The 21107-nt window shown below is 40.2% G+C and overlaps 1 protein-coding gene across 3 annotated transcripts in view; it reads left to right on the top strand.

Annotated features, from left to right (window-relative positions):
- LOC139750247 (beta-1,3-galactosyltransferase 1-like) overlaps nt 1-21107 on the top strand; it is a 137263-nt gene that overhangs the window by 75783 nt on the left and 40373 nt on the right. For 2 of the 3 annotated variants that reach the window (XM_071664766.1, XM_071664787.1), the window contains exons 1-2: nt 15706-15860; nt 17975-18059. The gene's annotated coding sequence lies outside the window, so the exon portion shown is untranslated. Of the gene's footprint in view, nt 1-15705; nt 15861-17974; nt 18060-21107 lie in introns of those variants that run through there. The other variant, XM_071664776.1, reaches the window with a different exon arrangement.

A 21107-nucleotide genomic window follows, 5' to 3' on the forward strand; every position in this document is an offset into this window, starting at 1 on the left:
TCCGAAACTTTGTACGAGTACCAGAAACTTTATACGAGGATCAGAAACTTTCTACAAGGATCAGAAACACTATACGAGTATCAGAAACTGTACGAGTATCAGAAACTCTGAACGAGTATCAGAAAGTTTTCCCATGTTTCCAATTTTCATGTCATGATAAATGACGTGGGTAAATTTTGCTGCAACTGGGAACGTCCCTTAGATCATACGAGCAGAGAGCGTCACTGGTTATGTTATTTGGCGAAATCATGAGTGACTCGGTCTTACAAATTTCGTTCACTTATAGTGTCACGTACGCTCCCTTTTGTTCCCAGCTTGTGTGTAGCCGCAGAGTTACGTGATAGAGTACAGAAGTTTCCAGATATTTTCACGTTATACCAGAGCTGTGCACGCACTCCGGATGCAACAACTGGTCAGAGGTTAATGTATGTAGGCTCATTCTATGTAGCGTAGCTATTGCGTGACCCAGGATCAAGTGAACGAAGCAAAATCTCGTCGTAAATTCCTTGAGTACTTTCTCTCTCTCTCTCTCTCTCTCTCTCTCTCTCTCTCTCTCTCTCTCTCTCTCTCTCTCTCTCTCTCTCTCTCTCTCATAGACGCTGATGACTCTCCCACTGATAGACTGAAGTTAAAGCACAGAGTCAGTTATAGTTTCTCAGTTAACTATCTACATACCTGCACACACACACACACACACACACACACACACACACACACACTCCTATTAGTGCTAGGCATCCATAGCATTTTCAACGAGATACTTTCAACTGTGGATTACAGGCAGTAAAAAAAAAATAGGAAAGAAATAAAGGAAAATATATATGTTGAGAAAAGGGCACTTCTTTTCAGTCATGGAACATACAGAAGCCATGAGGCATACCCCCCCCCCCCCCATCCAACTCCCCTTGAACATTCCTAGCCAACATGTACGTGACAGCGTCAGCATCCTTGAGACGAACAACAGATCATAAAATGTAATAAAATGTGAATCAAATGGTAGCAAAGTCTGAAAATATTCCTTCTAACTATGCTGGGTGATTCAGAATGTGAAGAGCAGTTATTCGCTCTGAAAAGGTAAACAAAAGTAGGTGAACATTTTCCCTGATATGTACGCAGTTTAAGGTGTATTTGTTTATCAACAAAAAAAGTGTACATTGTTCCAAATATATATATATATATATATATATATATATATATATATATATATATATATATATATATATATGCAATTTAAGTTTTATTTGTTTTTGAAAATAAGGGGCGTGAAACGTTTACAAAACGTAGTGAGAAGTGTACGCGCTTGCTGATTAGTTCGTATTTACTGATGCATACATACGGTGTACGATATTTACTTGTTCAACGAAAATAGATGTCTGGATATGTTAGTTCGTATGAATATCTACAAGTAATGCATGGTTATTTAGGCAGATAAACGTACGACGAAATAATTCGAGTCAGACTTCGGAGTGTTGGTCGGTAGGCCCCTTCCCTCACACCCTCACTCTTATGGAATTCCTGAACAATCCCTGACATTCATTTTTCGCTCAGTAGTTTAGAGTACAATTACTTTATATAAAAATGACAATGTTACTATGTACAATCTAGATCAGTTCTACTAATGTGCGTGGGTGTGTTGTGAGCAAACACATCTGGTAACTGCATAGAGAAAAGTTACTGGGGTTTTATATTATAAACAATAAACCTGTTGTATGAATGTGATTAAATCTAGGCGCATTTAAGCATAGAAAATATGTTAATAATGTTACTGAAGAGTTACTTCTTCTGTACTAAGACATTTAAATATCATTTCGAACTTTGGAACATAACCAGCAACAACAGGGGAGCATGGTGTCGAAGCTACGCTTATGGATGACCAAAGACTATAAACTTTGATGATTGACGGATGAAATAGACACTGGCTACTGTTCTGTTATCTTTGTGTTGGTTGCTGTTGATACTGTGGTTTTTATTGTATCAAGTTTATTGGAGCTGGATTACAATTATTTTATTAGGGTATGAGACTTGGCAAGTGTATTGGTGGGGGGGGAGGGTGATATATATAGTGAGTGGGAGGAAGGGAGGAGTCTCATGCAGTCACGTGCATGTAACAAACGCCATCGACGTCTCACACCATCATTGAAAGTTTGGCTCAACACTAGAAAATAACATTACGAAGCCAGATTGATAGTATGAAGTGAAGTGGAATTTCAGCTGCTTACACTGCACAAGAACTAAGTATATCCCCAGCTACACAATAAATAAGTGGTGGAGATAGTGGCAGAAAGATGGTATGCTTTTCATTCTTCTAAGGAGTTGGGGATCTAGAACTACCACCGAAGACGACCGAAGGATTATCCAACAGGTAATAGATACTCCACTTACCAGTGCTGTTATCATCAGAGTACAACTGGGTGTACAAGTATATAGCGTCATGCAATCCAATGATTTGTGAATGGAGGCGGCGTTTACCCAGGATCCCCACAGAGATAAGTTGACTGAGCACCAGCGGCTTCGTATCGCTTAGGCCTGGGTTGTCTTTTTCCAACTAAAAGACACTTTCCTCAAGCACCCACGGCCAATCTCACAGTTGTCGAAGGACTGGCACGCGTTACAACTAAGATAACATCTGTGAGGTTGCCAGAAGTGGCCACGTAACGGTCAACGTGTGAACATGGATATGCGTCTGGTGTAGGAGAAATGGCCGCCATCGATGATCGTTTCACCGCAGAAAAATATCTAGAAGTGTTGATGAGGTGATGGTGCCTACAGTTCCAGCTGTGGACGCTACCTTTCACTGAAGGGATTATCTTCATTCAGGTATGTTACAGATAATGCAGATTCTATCAGTGTTTATTAAACGAGTTTGATTTACACAACGATTGTCAACAATTTCATCGAAATTAGATATATGAAGCTTTTCGATATTTATCTCCCTTGGTCAGTTTTATATATGTATCTACATATCGACCTATTTGTATCAATTAATGAACTAAACTTCAGTGTTTTTTATTTCAGGACATTAATATGCTGAAGTAGCCTAGTTAAGGTTGCCATATAAACCCTGTCGAGAACTGTTGAGGAATCATCGTCCAGTCCTTGGAACAAGAGCAAGAACAACACATCAGCATCTCCAACACACTAAGGGAAGAAAAGGAAGCTTTTCAATAGAAATGATCAAGTTGTGTATAACACGGTGGCTTCAGTCTCGGATCGCTTACGATGTCATCGAAAACGAGGATGGTTGGACTAGCCACTTGTCGCTCAAATGTGTGTTGTTATCCATTTTACAATTGGATTTGAGAACATATAGTTTGGTTTATTGTTTAAGATGGTATATTTTTGATGGTTCTATATGGTTGTCAATATATACAATCGTATTTAAGAAGTGGTTCTACCTAGGCCGCTGCAAAGTGGTCGTGTTTGGACAGGAAGGAGAATTATCCATAATTCGAAACTGGTTTAAGAACTGAAAGAAACAGAATCTTAATGATCTCGGTCGCATTTCTGATGTTAGCATGGAGCCATAGTAATGTACAATTTAGCGAAAAATAATACTGAAATTGGGAGGAGTGGAACAGGAAGTGGGTGAGTGCGTGTTCAATATTGGGAAGGAGTGGAACAGGAAGTGGGTGAGTGCGTGTTTGGTTGGTTGCGGTTTGGTGGTGCGAGAGCGAGTACATTATGAAGGACTTATGGTCGAACTGTGATATTTGACATTAACGTCAGTTTTGGAGGACAAAAATAACCATGCCACTTTTTTTCAACTCTGATAATTGCTGGCAGACAAGAGCTGTTGCTGAAAATCTTTGAAGATATCTATTGCCGCAATAAACCAGGCACGCCACGAGGTCTCCCACAACTCGCCCATCCTCCACTGTCTGCCTCCTTCTTTCCCCCTCTCTTCCACCCTCTGTCCCCCACCCCCTTCTTCCATCCCTTAACTTTATACGACAAAGATCATAACAGCAACAGAAATCATTACAAAGATAACGGAACAGTATCCAGTGTCTGTATCATGTCATTCATACGTGTGGCTGTGACATTCGCACCCCCTGATATTGTGGTTAGGCCTCAAGAGTTCGTAGTTATCTTATGTACAGAAAAATTACGCTTCCCTAGCATGATTAACATATTACCTATTCTTAAATGTGTCAAAACTTTGTTTTTGATTAACATTACTTATGCTTAAATGTGTCAAAACTTTATTTTCTTTTTTTTACCCCGTGACCAAAAAGGTTTATTGTTTATGTAGTATTACCAGAAGCCTCTGCATAAAGCACACCAACAAACTTAAACTCCTGATCCAGACATTCCTTCGTTGCACAAAACCTTGACTGTCAGCGGACTTGGAATTCACAAAAAGCAACTAATATCCTCATAGGCCAACTCATGGCATGATGGAGCGGTTTGACCTACCATAGAGCTCGTGTCATCGCGAGACTAGGCCGTAGTAGCATGAAGCGCCACCCCTGGCAACTACATAGTACTACTAGCTACTACGGCCTGAAACGCCACCCCTGGCAACTACATAGCACTAGTAGCTTACTGGACCACTAAGCATACGGTGTTGCGTAGCGATTCCCAGCATTATCAATTGTCTTTTTTTGTGTGTTTTTTAATTATACCGATCATCCTCTTTTCAGCTGACATAAGGACCCACCCATGTAACCTAATCTCTATCGCAATTTAATATCTTTCCATCAGCAATTGAGTTTTAAGCTGATACATTGAGTTTTTTTTTATTTTATAAGAACAGAATGTGGAGCCCATATCAAGAGAACTGTGCGTGAAATTCGGGTAAACATCAAGTGAAAGACATCACAGAACAAAAAGTTGACGTCAGAACAAAAAGTTGGCGTTACTGTAAATATGGGAATGCTGAGATAACATTGCAGCAAAATTGTGAAGAGTGAAAATCAGTGAACATTTATGAGAATAACTATACCTAGTTATTTGAACATCAGAAGTGTGAGAAGATAGAAACAAGAGAACTGCTTTTTACAAGGCGATTCAGTCAGGTAATATGGCAAATTAAACACGGGCTAGGCTAGTAATATGAAAGGTGCATATTGGGCATAGTGTAGTTTATTAGGATTAATTCTAAAGCAGACACTAAGTAAAGCAGTATAAGAACTTTATGAGTTATATAATCCAGCTGTGATGGGACGACAAACGCTATGTGATTGCTATTTGTATATTACAGAGTTCTTTTACACTCGTTTTGCCCCGTCTTTAAACCTTGCATACATGTAGTATCATGTCTCTACTATTATGTATGCTCCCACGCACACCTTAGTTTGTGTGTGTGTGTGCGTAAAGATTCGCCAAGACTAAGCTTGGCACGGATTCTTGTCAGTGACAACCCGTTCTCGAGTGTGCCATGACTGGCACAGGTCGGGTGTGTGTTCTATGGGTGGCATTACTGGCACGGATCGAGTCTACGTTCTCGGGGTGCCATTACTTGCACAAGTCAGGTGTGTCATAAGTTTAGGATGAAAGTTCCTCTTCCTGCAAAAGTATATTAAACTGTATCGTGGAACAAAACTTCATCGATTACACTGGTCAACAAAATTTTAACCTTTTTTTGTCCCACGAACTAATGTAGGTGAACTTTGTAGTACTTTATATGCTGAATTCGAACCTGTGTTTAAGTGACAGCAGTTAGATTTTATAGGAAGTGAATATTACTCATTCATAAATAAAGCTGATATTACACTTAAAAGACACATCTAAAATGTAGAAGTGTACGATTTTCGGCTATATATGGCTTCGGGAACATTTCTCCTTAGTGTCCATCAGAAATCTGCCAACATGGAGGAGCTCCTATTTCCATGGTACCGCTTTGTCATCTCCAAAATGTCCTGGTGATTTTTTTTTCCGTGCTCATCGCTGACTGCCCCAAGATTTACCGGAAAAAAGTGTGGTACAAGTCCAAAAAGTGATTCTAGAATCCATGGCCAGTTTCATCCATACTTTTTGACGAAATTCTTCATCAACCCAAGCTTAATGTGCCAAGAGGAAAATAGATTTTCTCAGGGTAAATAAGAGAAGGATTGATGACATTCTTCTTCAATGGAGTCAGTTCAGAGAACTGCTACTCAGGAATGGGCACTGTTTGAATGTCCCAACATTCTCAGTCGTGTTTCTACATGCCCCTGGTGACTCATTTATCTAGGAGTGTGCTTTAAAAAAAGAGGCCTTTGCATTTCACTCAATTAAAATAGTTGTGTTAGTTAAACTTTTTGTTTCAAATGCTCCATAGAGCACTGGTACATATATACTGTACGTAATGATATGCGAGTATGCTGAAACAAAACGACTATGGGTGATAAACATTTTTTTTTCATTAGACAAAGTCTTTGTTGACCAGTGAATTTATTGCCGTCATTTTTGTTTATGTTATCTAATGTCATAAGTTAATTTCCATTTAACCTGTTCTGCGCAACACCTGTACTCAATTTTACAATAATTTGATTGGCATTTGTAATCTAATTTAACGTCCAAATAACTTGATGTTAAATTCTATTAGGCACAGTATGTTCTGACATACTGCTTTACTTTTGAGCTTTTCATCATTGTCTTTGCAAGTTCATAATTCGGCCTTCCCACTTGAAAGTTCATAATTACGACCCTTGAGCACGACGTTGCGACCCTTAAGCACGACAGTACGACCTGAGCACGACAGTACGACCTGAGCACGACTGTACGACCTGAGCACGATGTTACGATCCTTGGGAATGATGGACTGTCCTTTGACTTGGCCCTTTAAGTCCATATATATATATATATATATATATATATATATATATATATATATATATATATATATATATATATATATATTAGCCTTACCGTCTTGTGAGAGGGATTTGTACGTGGCAGAAATCTATAGTCGCACAGCAACCAAAACCACACACGCTTGTGGTCAGAATCTGTAGGGGAATGACAAGATGTCGGACTTTCCTTGACCTTCACCCACACTGTACACCATTCATTATTCATCACACCAGAATATCAAATCCTCTTTACCTCCGTGGTGTAACGGTTAGCTTTGCTGACTGTGATGCTTTTTACGTACGGGTTAAGTACGTGTAGGTTCGAATCCTTGTTGTGTCAGCCGGTCCACAATGAACCCAAGTACTTGGCAAAGGTTCGTTTATATATTTATGTAATATGTTAATGAGATGGCCTTGATTAGAGCATTCTGTTTCAAACAGAAGAAATACCCCAACAATAAGCAGTATTTAATTATGCCACTTGTTTTTCCTACATTTGTAAATAACCAATAATTGCAAAGGTCTTTGAAACTGTCACACTGGCTTGCATTTTCCATCGTGTGTTTGAGTTTTACTATAATTGGAATTCGGTCATTTTTACAGTTAATTACATTTTCTAATGTTTGAAATGGTCTTCTACGAAGCTGATGATGGTTGACGCTGCTTGGGGCGTCGAACGTGTCATGTTGAACCAGTCTGCGCGTTAGTAGGTCTCTGAGGGCGGCCTAAGGGCTGCTGGGGCCCTGGGTTGGAGAGTTCTCTGCCCGCCCGCTGAGACCTAAGGTCTCAATTCCGCTGACCTCGACATTTTCGATTTCAATTTCACTTTACGTTTATCCACGCCATTGCGACAATACAGTGTTGATAATACAGGATGATACAGAAACTGGGAGGGGGCTAAGGTGTGAGTGCTCCGGCTAGTCACTCGGTTTACACACACACACACACACACACACACACACACACACACACACACACACACACCTCTGAATGATCTGGAAAACCTCGATTGCCTTGTCCGTTATCAGTCCGCTATCTCGATGACGCTTTCGAATTTGCTGGAAGTCAACAGTTAGGAAAAACTACACCAGGCACCTAAAAGATTTTTGTATAACTTGTATAAGAGAAATAGCGGGGACAATATACAGCACAATACTTCGCCAGACTTAGGCAACCATCTTCAAATGTTTAAAATTCTCCCGCCATTTTTACGATGCAATGACGTAATTTCATCGGATTCGTCTGGTTCAGCATCCGTGTCCCACTTCCTCTTACGTCGCACTCATGTCGGCTGCTAAGGCTTCTGCAATTCGTTAATCCGGTCTGACTTTTGACCGGATTTGTCGCGTCTAGGCAATACAATTTGCAACACAGCCTCATGCAAAATCAGCTAGCAGTGACTTCCAACTACATATTTTCACCACTAAATTACAAGATAATTTGTGGGCAAGAATAGCGAGACGAGAACAGCAGCGTAATCAGTTAAGGGCACTGCCGATATTCAGCAAGTTCAAGTGACCCCAGCCATCGTCATCCTGCCGGTCGCGTGTCCGCATTCATCGGGCGTTGCCTCTTACCTGTATTTGGAGACTCAGTTTAGAACCGCAGTAGTTTATCGGGATAATGGTTGTCTGATATTAGAGAATGGAGAAATGTATAGTAATTAAAGGAATTTTTAAATTATGTTTTTGAAGCAAAATGATATTCGTATTATGGAAAAAAATTGGAACGGTGGAATTTTTTCTTACTTTTTTTTTCCAACGTTTTACGGCGTCCACTTGCAGGGGGTGGGGAAGGTCTGACGTCACTACGAGAACGTGATGTTTTTTCTCTCTTTTAAACAGCTCTATACTGTGATTGGTAGGAAAATGTTCCTTAAGATAACAACTGTCTCTCCTTGCGTGGTTGGTTGATGGATTCTTGAGTTTGATTAAACTTGTCGATTGCCGAGGTGATTAATAAGGCCGTCAACGTCTTTTTGCAACCACCAGCCGGAAATGTCCATCCTATCTGCCATTATCGCCTGCTGCAGCGCCAGACGACTCCCGTGACTCCCTTAACCTCACCTCCGAAAGTTGATCCTCTGCGCAGCTCCCTCGGCACATGCAGACGGAGTTCACCCCCGATTTTCCCTGCTACACACCACTGATGATCAGCCACTGCTACCTTACCAAGGAAGCTTGTATTGGTGAGGTAACATGTAGTTCTGCCTCACCGTGGGGCTGCCGACATCATTGAGAGGGGCAGGGTATAGATGTTCGAAATCATACGGTACTTTCCACGCTGGGCGCCTTCGTGCCCAGTACGCTCGGGTATATTGCTCATTGGCTCTTCTTGACAACGATTAGTTATCATTTGCCTCGTGGCACACCATGACAGAACTCGTCACATACGTTCGTTTCGATGATTAGACGCCATACATCTTACTGTGTAGCTGTAACAGCAACCCACCTAGCCTAGCCAACTTTGACCCGCATTGGGTTTGGATGCCGCTATTCCCCTGTAATGGCCTTTGGCGCCGCCAAAGGGGATTTAAAGTAAACCTTCAATTTCCGTAAAACCCAAAATACCTACTTAACATAGAATTGCTCATGTAAAAAAATGTTTCATTAGTCGACCAGGCCAACCACAGTAGCCATTAAACAATATATATATATGATCGATAGATTTTTAGCTCCTGGTAATTGTCAATTAATGTCAAGAGTTCATCATGACCACCGCCGAGGATGTCAGCCGAAGCAATAGAGCCCTAGAGAGGGTTAGGGGCTCCGGAAGTGGGCGGCCACTAACCAGTCCAAGGGCAGCGGCCACTGGAGGCTTGGCATCTTGATATAAGTTGTCAGGGGATGATAACACGTACACACGTCCTTCCCACCAGCCATAACCCACCACTAGTCTTACCGCCAGACACTGGCGTCAATGATGATCCGTATGTGTGTGTGTGTGTGTGTGTGTAAGCGCCTGGTCCAAGCCTAGCTCCCTAGTTATCTTGTTCTCTGGTGTCCCAATCCTAGCTCAGGTCGGATGTGTGCGCTAGTGAGTGTATGGGCATTTTTCTTATTTTTTTTCTTAGGTGGATGTGTATATTGTGTATGTAATGTAATTTTCGTTGGAGAGAGAGAGAGAGAGAGAGAGAGAGCCGTCATAGGAGCCTCGATAAACCCCATGTTTCCCCCGAGTTGAGGTTGAGGCACGGGATAAACACACAAACTGCGTGTCGTAGAGGGCGACTGAAAGGGGATGGAGCGGGGGGGACTGGAAATCCTCCCTCTCGTTTTTAATTTTTCAAAAGAAGGAACAGAGAAGGGATCTAAGTGAGGATATTCCCTCGAAGGCTCAGTCCTCTGTTCTTAACGCTACTTCACTAACGCGGGAAATGGCGAATAGTATGAAAAAAAAATTATATGTGTATATTTCGTTGCTTGTCGGTAAATGCTGCGTGATCAGGATTCAGTTGCTCGTTGGTGCGCAGTCAAGGTATATATGTTCGCTGTGTTCCGGCTATTCGTCGTGTTTAATTTTCATCATGGATGGTGTGGGGACAGATGGAAATATTATACCTTACTTGATGAATATGTGAAGTATCCTCAGATTTGATATCTCCAACGAAGCTACAATAAAGCAAAGAAACTTGAGTGCTGGGTTAGTATCGCCAAAGTTATTGCGAGTACTGATGTATATGTTGAAAAATAACTTTGAATAGATATTTATATATATTACAAACTGTTTACGTAATTTATTTTACAGACACACAGCAAGTGTAAGTCGAAATGTTTTGCAGTCAATCGGATGACGTTTCATCGTTTGTCTCTTCTCTTTGGCTAAGGAATTGATTATGAAGAAATAAACTGCTGTCACTGTCAAATCCATCCTAAGGAAAACGGTGATAATAAGACGAGCCCCGGCGAACACGCTTGCCCTCGCACGGCTTGTTTGTTTCGTTCGTGCGCTCTCGGCTTGTTTGGTTCGTTCGTTTACTCTCGGCTTGTTTGGTTCGTTCGTACGCTTTCTCGGCTTGTTTGGTTCATTCGTACGCTCTCTCGGCTTGGTTGGTTCATTCGTACGCTCTCTCGGCTTGTTTGGTTCGTTCGCGCTCTCTCGGCTTGTTTGGTTCGTTCGTTTACTCTCGGCTTGTTTGGTTCGTTCGTTTACTCTCGGCTCGTTTGGTTCGTTCGTTTATCTCGGCTTGTTTGGATCGTTCGTACGCTCTCTCGGCTTGTTTGGTTCGTTCGTTTACTCTCGGCTTGTTTGGTTCGTTCGTTTACTCTCGGCTCGTTTGGTTCGTTCGTTTATCTCGGCTTGTTTGGTTCGTTCGTACGCTCTCTCGGCTTGTTTGCATCGTTCCTTAAGGAAAAGAAAGAAAAATCAGTATGATTGATGATTCCTCCATAAGTCCAGTCATATAAGTGGTTTACATGAAAAAAAGTACTAACCGGAGCAAGTGACATTTAAAGTTTACTGTTCTTACATGTCGTATGAAAAGTAGAGCGAGGATAAGAATGTCGTCTGGAGAGAACTTGAGTTCGAGAATATAGATCAGGGAGACTGTGTGTGTGTGTGTGTGTGTGTGTGTGTGTATGTGTTTGATGGCTGACTTGCACAGATGGGAGGAGAAATAGAGTGGATGAGCAGTGAGAGAAGTGAATCTGGTGTCCTGGATGTACGGATTGTGTCAATGCTAGGACTGCGTCTGTACATCAGCGGGTATGAGTGTAGTAGAGACTATATTTTAAGCCGAAGAATCTACATAAATATACACACACGGTACGGCCATAGAGGAGACAAGAGCAAGAGTTTTGCTCTGGGTAATATTCCAGATGTGCGGTCTTGGAGAGGGTTGGGAAGGGTTTGTCAAAATGTAGGGTAGTAAACTGTAAGTTAATTCTAGAGTGGGTGGAGGAGAGGCAGTTCAAGGAAAAAATATAGAATTATGTAAGAAAAAAGTGGGGGATTGGTGATATGTCTAATGAAAGAGATATTAGAGGAATGACTAGAGATCTGAAACAATGGAAGAAATATTTTATATACGAAATTGGTGCGACTGACATTTTGATTAACAGGCTATGTACTCCGCACAAAGTCATAAGTAATTTCATGTAGATCAACAGGATGACTGGAACCATTATGGAACATATAATGCCCGTATAAAGATTTTTAAAGGAGTTGAATTACAATGATGATACTTCAGCTTGTGTAATGAGAAATTACTTTCTCGGTAACAATGTTGTCAATATCAGCGTAAAACTAATAAAAAAATCGATAGAAAAAAGCCGCTAATACCCTTTGTTGTTCAAGCGGCAAATAATTCGAAATAAATATAGTGGAGAACTATCGATAGCCCCCATTTGAATTTATATATGAAATCAATTCCAACGTATGTTACTGATAATGATGCCTCTTAGTATAAAACTTTGTAGAACTGAAATCTTTTAGTTATACCTCAAGGTAGCTAACATGAAAGAGACTTGGAATGTCAGATGGAAAAACTATAGATTTCATTTCATCACCATTGAAAAATATGAATAAATAATACATAAAAAAAAAAACATTACACCGTATTCTTACAAAGGAAAACTGTGGTTCGAGTTGTATCACACAGAAAACGGTATTACAAGTTATAAACGTAACAGCCTAATGAAAGAGAGATCCTTCTTGCATAAGCTGACTGACAGTGTAGCATCTGAGTTGAGTTTCAGGTCTATAACCTTCCTTCTACATTTCTCTTTCCCTATATTCTGCCTCACTTTCTTCAGCGAACCCTCCAATAAAACCAGACCAAAATATCCAACTCCCAAGACCAGTCTATCCGTATGATCCTCTCAAGAACTCTCCAAAAAGTTCCCACTCCCAAAGCCTCTCGCCCACCCAAATCTCCCAAAAACTCTAACCAAATCCCTCCCAGCTTCTCCAATTCCTTAAACCTGTCCCTACAGTCAATACTCCTATGGACTCTCCAGCAAACCCATTCCAACTCCCAAAAGCCCTTTTCTTCCAGTCAACGCTCCCAAGAATATCCAAAAGACACCTCCTTTGTTGTTCTCCAACTCCGAAAACCCGTCCTTCCAGTCAACACTCCTATGAGCCCTCTAACAAACCCATCCCAGGTTCTCCACGTTCTATGAATAAAGTTTTGGACAATAAACGACCAAATGAGTTAGCATACTTGTTTGTAGATATTATTTACTTTGACACTAAGACACTAAGGTCTTCTTCCCGTCATTTTTAAGTGTGGGGACCTGATTTTAATCGTGGGCAGTGGCGTCTCTACTTGTTAGGTATGTAAATCATGAACTAGTTCGTTACTGCAGAGAGAATTCAGATTTTTAAGTTTAAGGAGCCACCCATTTTTCCTTTTCTGATATATGCGTGCTGACTGTTGTTATCTTAAGCAGTATAAGAAACGTTTCATGACCATTACTCAAGAAATAACTATCCAAGGTTGAGAAAGGTAAATCATGGAACTTTCTACCCCCAAAAAAACTGATTGACAATGTTATGCAGAGGAGGGGGAAGGAAGATCGAGTCCTTTTCTTGAAGGGAGGGTTGGGTTGATGAGGGGGATCGCGATCTGTTTCGTCTTGCTTAATTGCTTACTACTGGAAATCCCTAGAAATGTCGATATATATGGAAACTGTTCCGCTATGAGTCAAAACTCACCAGGAATACTAACCAGCTTACAGTGCCATTCCCAGGAAACGAAAAGTACGGTGTGAAGCCCTTACGTCGAGACAGTACAGATAGAGGGAACCGGGAGACAGTACAGATAGAGGGAACCGGAATATGAAATACCAGGCGGCGCTGGGCGAGGCGGGCAAATGAGTCAACAGACAGGTAAAGGGATTAAGGCACAAGTCACCCTCCACAGTCTTAAGTTACACAGTCAGGTTACCCTGTGTTCTGGGAAACAGATTTACAATTTTTTCATCTATAAAGTTATCTAATTTATATAGAACAAGAGTTGTAGAGGATGTGTGGATCAGGTGTTTGCTGTAAATGATGTGAGATATGCTTAATGAAACAGAAGAATTTATACGCGTCATTTATGTAATCTGGGGATAGCATAAGATAGGGTTGGTAGAAGATGCCTTGCGAAAGTTCTTACGAATGTATGGTGTCGGAGGAAAGCAACTAGAAGTAGTGAGAAGTTTTGGTCGAGAATGTATTTCGTGTGTACAAATAGGGAGAGAGAGAGAAGAGTGGGTGGTTCTATGTGAAGGTTGGTCTACAGCAGGATTGTGTGATACCACCATTGCTGTATGTTTTGTTTATCAATGGGATGGTGAGGGAGGCAAATGCAAGGGTCTTTGAGAGAGCGGCGATAATGCAGTCTCTCGAGAGTGAAGGAGGTATGGGAAGTGTCAGCTGCTGTTTGCTGATGACACGGCACTGGTGCCAGATTAAAGTGAGAAGTTGGTCGCTGAATTTGTTAAAGTATGTGAAAGGAGAGAGTTGAGAGTAAATGTAAATAAAAGCAAGGTCATTTGGTTTAGGCGGGTTGAGGGACAAATTAGATGGGGGTCTGAGTTTGAATGGAGAAAATTTAGAAGAGGTGAAGTTTTTAGATACCTGGGATTGGATATGGCGGCAAATGGAACCATGAAGGCGGGAGTAAGTCATAGGGTGGGTGAGGGAGCGAAATTTGGGGGGGCATTGAGGAATGAAAGGTTATTATCTGGGAAGGTGGAAATGGATATGTCTGGAGTTTTAGTAGTCTCAACAATGCTGTAGGGACGTGAGATGTGCAGAGGGGGATGCATGTTGGAAATGCAATATTTGAGGACAATGTGTGGTGTGAGGTGATTTGAACGGGTAAGTAATAAATGGGTAAGAGAGGGGCATTTTAATAAGAAGAGTATAGTTGAGAGAGCTCAAAAGGATGATTTGAGGTAGTTTGGACATATGGAGAGAATGAGTGAGGAGTTGACAAGAATATGTGTTAGAAGTGGAGGGAACAATGAGACTGTTGGAGATGGAAGGATGGAGTGAAAAAATTTTAACTGGTCGCGTCCTTAACATATAGGAAGGTGAAAGACGTGTATGGGATAAAGTGAACTGGAACGATGCGTTATAAAGTGGACCGAACTAGGGTATGTGAAACAGTCGGGTGAAAAAATGGACTGGTTTGTGGGGCCTGGGTATAGATATGTAGCTATGTTTTTGGTGCTACAAACATCACAGCTAGATCATGGATGTGAGCGAATGCGGCCTTTATTTGTTCCCGGAGCTACCTCGCTAATGCTGGAAACAGCGAACAACAATGGAAAAAGAAAAAATCTTACACATTATTCTAACCTTTTCAGTCACTCAAACGGAAAAAAAAATGTAACTGGAAATTCAACTGTTTCAGTAATTCACGTGAGCAGTGAAACAACCATGACCTTCCTGAATCGATGACAAATTCTTATAAAAAAGAAATCCATATTCGAAAGCGTTTTGATTTGTTTCTTGTTAAAGAACTCCATTGATTATTGCGGTCATCTGTTTTATGCTATCAAATCATGAATCTGTTTTCTTAAAAAGATAATCACTGGTGTCATAGAGAACACTTTTACACAATAATTCTATTCAATCCTATGGTAATTTGACGATTATATGCAATTTAATTTCATATCCAAGTAACTCGAAAAGCCATGCTCTCTAGGTTATAGTTTGTTCATACATACCACTCTTGTTTTACATTTTATATCATTATTTAGGCATGTTCATAAGCCTCACCTTCCTCAGCCCTTTTGACCAAATTTTTTAAACGCACCTGATGTATGAAAAGCAGTTGTAGTGGTTGCTGGAGATCGTAATTGGGTGTGTTTGCTGGCTGAGGTGGTGGCTGCAGCAGGTAAGTGGGTGTTTTGGCTGGATGCAGTGGTCGCTGGAGGTCGTGAGTGGGTGTGTTGGCTGAGTGAAGTGGTCGCTGTGACTGGTGAGTAAGCTTGTTTGCTGGGTGAAGTGGTCGCTGTGGCGGGATCATGTCTCTTTCCAGTCACAATAACGTTACAATCGGTCCCTTTCAGAAGTTTCAAGGTTGGGGGTTTACGCAGTTAAACCAGACTGTCAACACCATGGCCCGTCAGTCTTTCAAAATGGGAGGTAAATTATATGATTGGGGAAAGGACACATGTTTCTCAGCTATAATGAATAGCCATAGCAAATTTATGCCACTTATGGTGCAAGTGCTACACGGGTCTCTGAGAAATTGGGTTGATTGATTGAGCCTGATTTGGGAAAATACATAAATAGTGAATATATTTGAAAAATGTACAGAGAATATTGCTATTCCTGAGCAACAAGAGCCAAAGGACAGCTTTCACCAATATAGGTTTACCGGTGAACAGTAAAGGTACATTTTAGAATAGATTTTTCTGTAATGTACCCCCATTTGAATTTCTTGTGACTCTTTTTGGTAATTGATATTGTGGGATTTTGCTTTAATAATCTCAGAATTATCAACTCATTAGTGTTGGCCATGAGAGATATGGTAGATATGGGGTCAAATGATAATACTAAAACAGTGTGGAAATCAAATTACTCGAATTTTTAAGATGTAAAGACTGCATTTGTGAAATAGGTCTTGATATTGTTATTTATTCTTATGAAGGATGCACTGTATTCCTTTTATCTGTGCTATGTTCTATCATTCGATTGTCAATGTATATATATTGTTCAGATGTCTTAAAGAGATCTCATAAGCATTAATTCAAGCTTTAAATCAATGTAGATATGTGAACTCGCATAATACATCAGCAAAACTTGGAGTAGGTTGGATTCAAACATTACGAGGCTTCAGGACAGTGGTAGGAAAGCATAAATGATAAAGGATAATAGGCATTCCTGCTTTCACTGGACGAGATTTCTTGTTTTATTATAGGATTAGTTGCTTTGTATATCGTCATTCAAAGAAGGACCAAGTGAATGTTTTTGGGCTGTCATCTACAGGATGGACGCTTTTCCAGTTTCCCTGTGCATAGCATGAGGACAGTTGATGTTCATTTATCAATACTACACTTAGCATTTGTATGATGTCTGTGAAAGTTATGAATGCATCACTTTAACTGTCCAATGTTGATTTCAATTATTTTACCTCACTTTTCCTTTACTTGAAAGCCCTTTCCAGTTTGCAGAAACTTGAAAATGATGAAGTTCAAGTGTTACTCCTAAAATCCTACACCTTTCATTGCCCCTCTACCCATTGCAGTGCATTCCTGATAATTTCATTGATATCTGTCATCTAGAGAGAGTGTCTTTAACTAGAAACTTACTGATTTTTTTCTTGAAATCTCAGTGAATAGTTAATGATATTGATTCAGAGATATATCAGAAATAACTTATGGGAATAGAAGAATATCATATCAATGAGTTCCAAGTGCTTGGTAACTGATTTAAAAGGTGCATGCTGTGATCATTGATATCTAATGGAGGTATCCATGGCAAGAATGAAATCCCAATTTATCACCTTGAATGCATGACATGAATCCGTGGATTCTTTCATTATTGGTCTTTGACCTCAGAAACACCAAAAAATTCTGCGTGCAACGGGATGGTGCAGGTATTGCGAGGATATTTCAGGGTTTATCAAGAAGATATGATAGAAGCACTCATGCTTCACACAAATACAATAATTACACTGATCAACCTTCCTTGACAACAATATCATTTAATAACAGCCTTGATGTGCCCTTTACAAAGTAGTCCATGGTTTATTTTAGTTTTTGGAGATACAGTAATTACATGATAGATAATATTGCAGCTGAAGTAGTGTGCTGCAAACTTACTATATATACCTTGATGACACTACTACTCATCAGCAAATGATTGCTCTTGTGATTTATTGATTGCTGGATTTATTACTTGTAACATACCCACATACAGGCATAGAATCGCTTCATCTGCCTAGTATATATATATATTTTTTTTTCGTGTCTTCCTTCATGCTGTTAGATTTATTGCATGGAAATGCCGAAAAACTGAATTATCCTCTCATGAAACACTACCTTTGTCTTATATATTGTTGAAGTTTTACCAAGTGTTTCTTGATTGAATTCTATACCTTCTAAATTTTGATATTCCCAGACTTATTCAGTGATCTCACTTTCAACCATCTGCTTTACTTTTTTCATTATGCATAAAGTCTTTCAAAAAATGCAGATACCTTAGATGTAAAAACAGAAACGAGGTGTGATACTGATACACATTCTCTTTTACAGGTTTCAAGTGAAAGGCTGTGATCTCATCCTCTCTTATGCGATAATGAAGGTCAACTTTCTGACAACATAATCTTCAGCTGTCACAGTAAGTGACTAACATCCATTTAAGAACAGAAAAACATAATGATATTCTTCTGTTCTACATTATTTGTCTTGAACCAAGTGAAATGGAGAACCAAAACAATGAGATAGTTAAAGTTAGCAAGCAAGTCTCGCACAAACTCATTATTTTGTCAGGGCAAAGAAATTTAAATTTATTACTCATTTCAAGCAAATTTCTAATTTCAGTAATAGATGGCATACAGTATCTTGCACTGAATAGAGATATGCACATTTCCTTTAGACATACCTGTGATGTTTCATCAACAACCCACACTTTCACCATCAGACAAAATCACTTACACCACCAGCTACCTTATCACCACTAGCCACCAAAAGTTACCATCAGATAGCTTCATTTTTACAATTTTAGATGTATACTGATAAAATATAAGAAATTTATTAACTATAATTTCTGTAAACTGTTTCTCAAAATGGAATGTAAATGCTTAAGGAAAAACTCTATAGGGAAATAGTTCTCAGTCATCCAAATTCTTAGGTTTTACTAGATTTTCCACCTTCTGCTTGTAATTAGTACTTCTGATGGGCACTTATGTAAAGTTTACTTGAGTTTCATGGTTTTGTAGGTCAAGAAATTGCTCTGCAGTTCATAGTATTTTCATTGTTGATATTGTGTTGGCTGTATTTGATAGGTATTCAGGTTCTAGCCTGACAGTTTGATTTCTTTGGTTTCAAACCCTTAGAAGGTGGTTGTCATATGAGGCTCTTGTGCCTCAAGGTAGAATCCACCATGGTTCCAAAATTTGTTTTTATAATATTTGAAAGGCCTATCCATATTCTCTTACATGGTACACATCATGGTAGGCTCTTCCTTACCACCCTAAAAATTGCCATGTTTTAGGATGGTGGCAAACTATGTGTTTGAGCTTGAAAGTGAGCTCTACATATTTTTATAAGGGTGAGACCACCTCTGCAGCTGTCATTACATCTTTCAGCATCTTTAATTCAGATTACTGGCTGAATTATCATACTGTAGCAGAATAGGTTTTTTCATTGAATGCTATGGAATAATGCTATTGCTCTCCATGATATGAATCAATATTACCTAATAGAATTTTTATGGTATTCATATGTTGATTGTGATACATACTTCAGGAAATGTGTAGTTAATGTATTTCTTTGATTCTCCTTTGGGTTTCCTACATCATTCTTAATCTTTTCTTTTAAAAGTAGCACGTACAGTGCTAGAATTAGATCAGAAGGTACCCACATTTCATTATTCCAGTAGTCACTCAGACTGTTGATTGTTAAGATGGGTTACTTTGTCCTAATATTTGTCTATTCTGATGTTGCCATTACCTCTGCAATGAATACTGTAGTTGCAAGCTCCCTTTCCACATCCAGGCCCCAGAAAACTTTCCATGATTTACCCCAGACGCTTCACATGCCCTGGTTCAATCCATTGACAGCACGTTGACCCCGGTATACCACATCGTTCCACTTCACTCTATTCCTTGCATGCCTTTCACCCTCCTGTATGTTCAGGCCCTGATCACTCAAAATCTTTTTCACTCCATCTTTCCACCAGCAATTTGGTCTCCCTTTTCTCCTTCTTCTCTCCACCTCTGACACATATATCCTCTTGGTCAATCTTTCCTCACTCATTCTATCCATGTGCTCAAACCATTTCAAAACACCCTCTTCTGCTCTTTCAACCGACACTCTTTTTATTACCACTCATCTCTCTCACCCTTTCATTTCTTACTCAATCAAACCACCTCACACCACATATTGTCCTCAAACATTTTATTTCCAACACATCCACCCTCCTCCGCACAGCCCTGTCTATAGCCCATGCTTCACAACCATATAACATTGTTGGAACCACTCTTCCTTCAAACATACCCATTTTTGTTCTCCGAGATAAGGTTCTTGCTTTCGACACATTCTTCAATGCTCCCAGAACCTTCGCCCCCTCCCCCATCCTGTGACTCACTTCCACTTCCATGGTTCTATCCACTGCTAAGTCCACTCCCAGATATCTAAAACACTTTACTTCCTCCAGTTTTTCTCCATTCAAATTTATCTCCCAATTAATTTGTCCCTCAACCCTGCTAAACCTAATAACCTAGCTCTTATTCACATTTACTCTCAACTTTCTTCTTTCACACACTGTACCAAACTCAGTCACCAATGTCTGCAGTTTCTCACCCAAATCAGCCTTCAGCCCTGTATCATCAGCAAACACTGACACTCACTTCCCAAGCCCTCTCATCCACAACAGACTGCATACTTGCCCCTCTCTCCAAAACTCTTGCATTCACCTCCCTAACCATCCCATCCATAAACAAATTAAACAACCATGGAGACATCACCCACCCCTGCTGCAAACTGGCATTCACTGGAAACCAATCTCTCCTCTCTTCCTATTTGTACACATTCCTTACATCCTCGATAAAACTTTTCACTGCTTCTAGCAACTTGCCTCCCACACCGTCCACAGAGCATCTCTGTCAACTCTATCATATGCTTTCTCCAGATCCATAAATGCTACATCCAAATCCATTTGCTTTTCCTAAGTATTTCTCGCATACATTCTTCAAAGCAAACACCTGATCCACACATCCACTACCACTTCTGTAACCACACTGTTCTTCCCCAATCTGATGCTCTGTACATGTTGTCACCCTCTCAGTCAAAACCTTTCCATATAATTTCCCAGGAATACTCAACAAACTTATACCTCTGTAATTTGAGCACTCACCTTTATACCCTTTGTCTTTATACAATGGCACTATAATGCATTCTGCCAATCCTCAGACACTTCACCATGAGCCATACATGCATTAAATATCCTCACCAGCCAGTCAACAACACAGTCACCCCCTAGGGTAAACCATGGAAAGTTTTGTGGGGCCTGGATTTAGAAAGGGAGCTGTGGTTTTGGTGCATTATACATGACAGTTAGAGACTGAGTGTGAATGAATGTGGCCTTTGTTGTCTTTTCCTAGTGCTACCTCACGCGCTTGCAGGGGGAGGGTGTTGTCACTTCATGTGTGGCAGGGTGGCAACG

The sequence above is a fragment of the Panulirus ornatus genome, chromosome 1, assembly GCF_036320965.1.
Source record: "Panulirus ornatus isolate Po-2019 chromosome 1, ASM3632096v1, whole genome shotgun sequence".
Taxonomy (NCBI): Eukaryota; Metazoa; Arthropoda; class Malacostraca; order Decapoda; family Palinuridae; genus Panulirus; species Panulirus ornatus.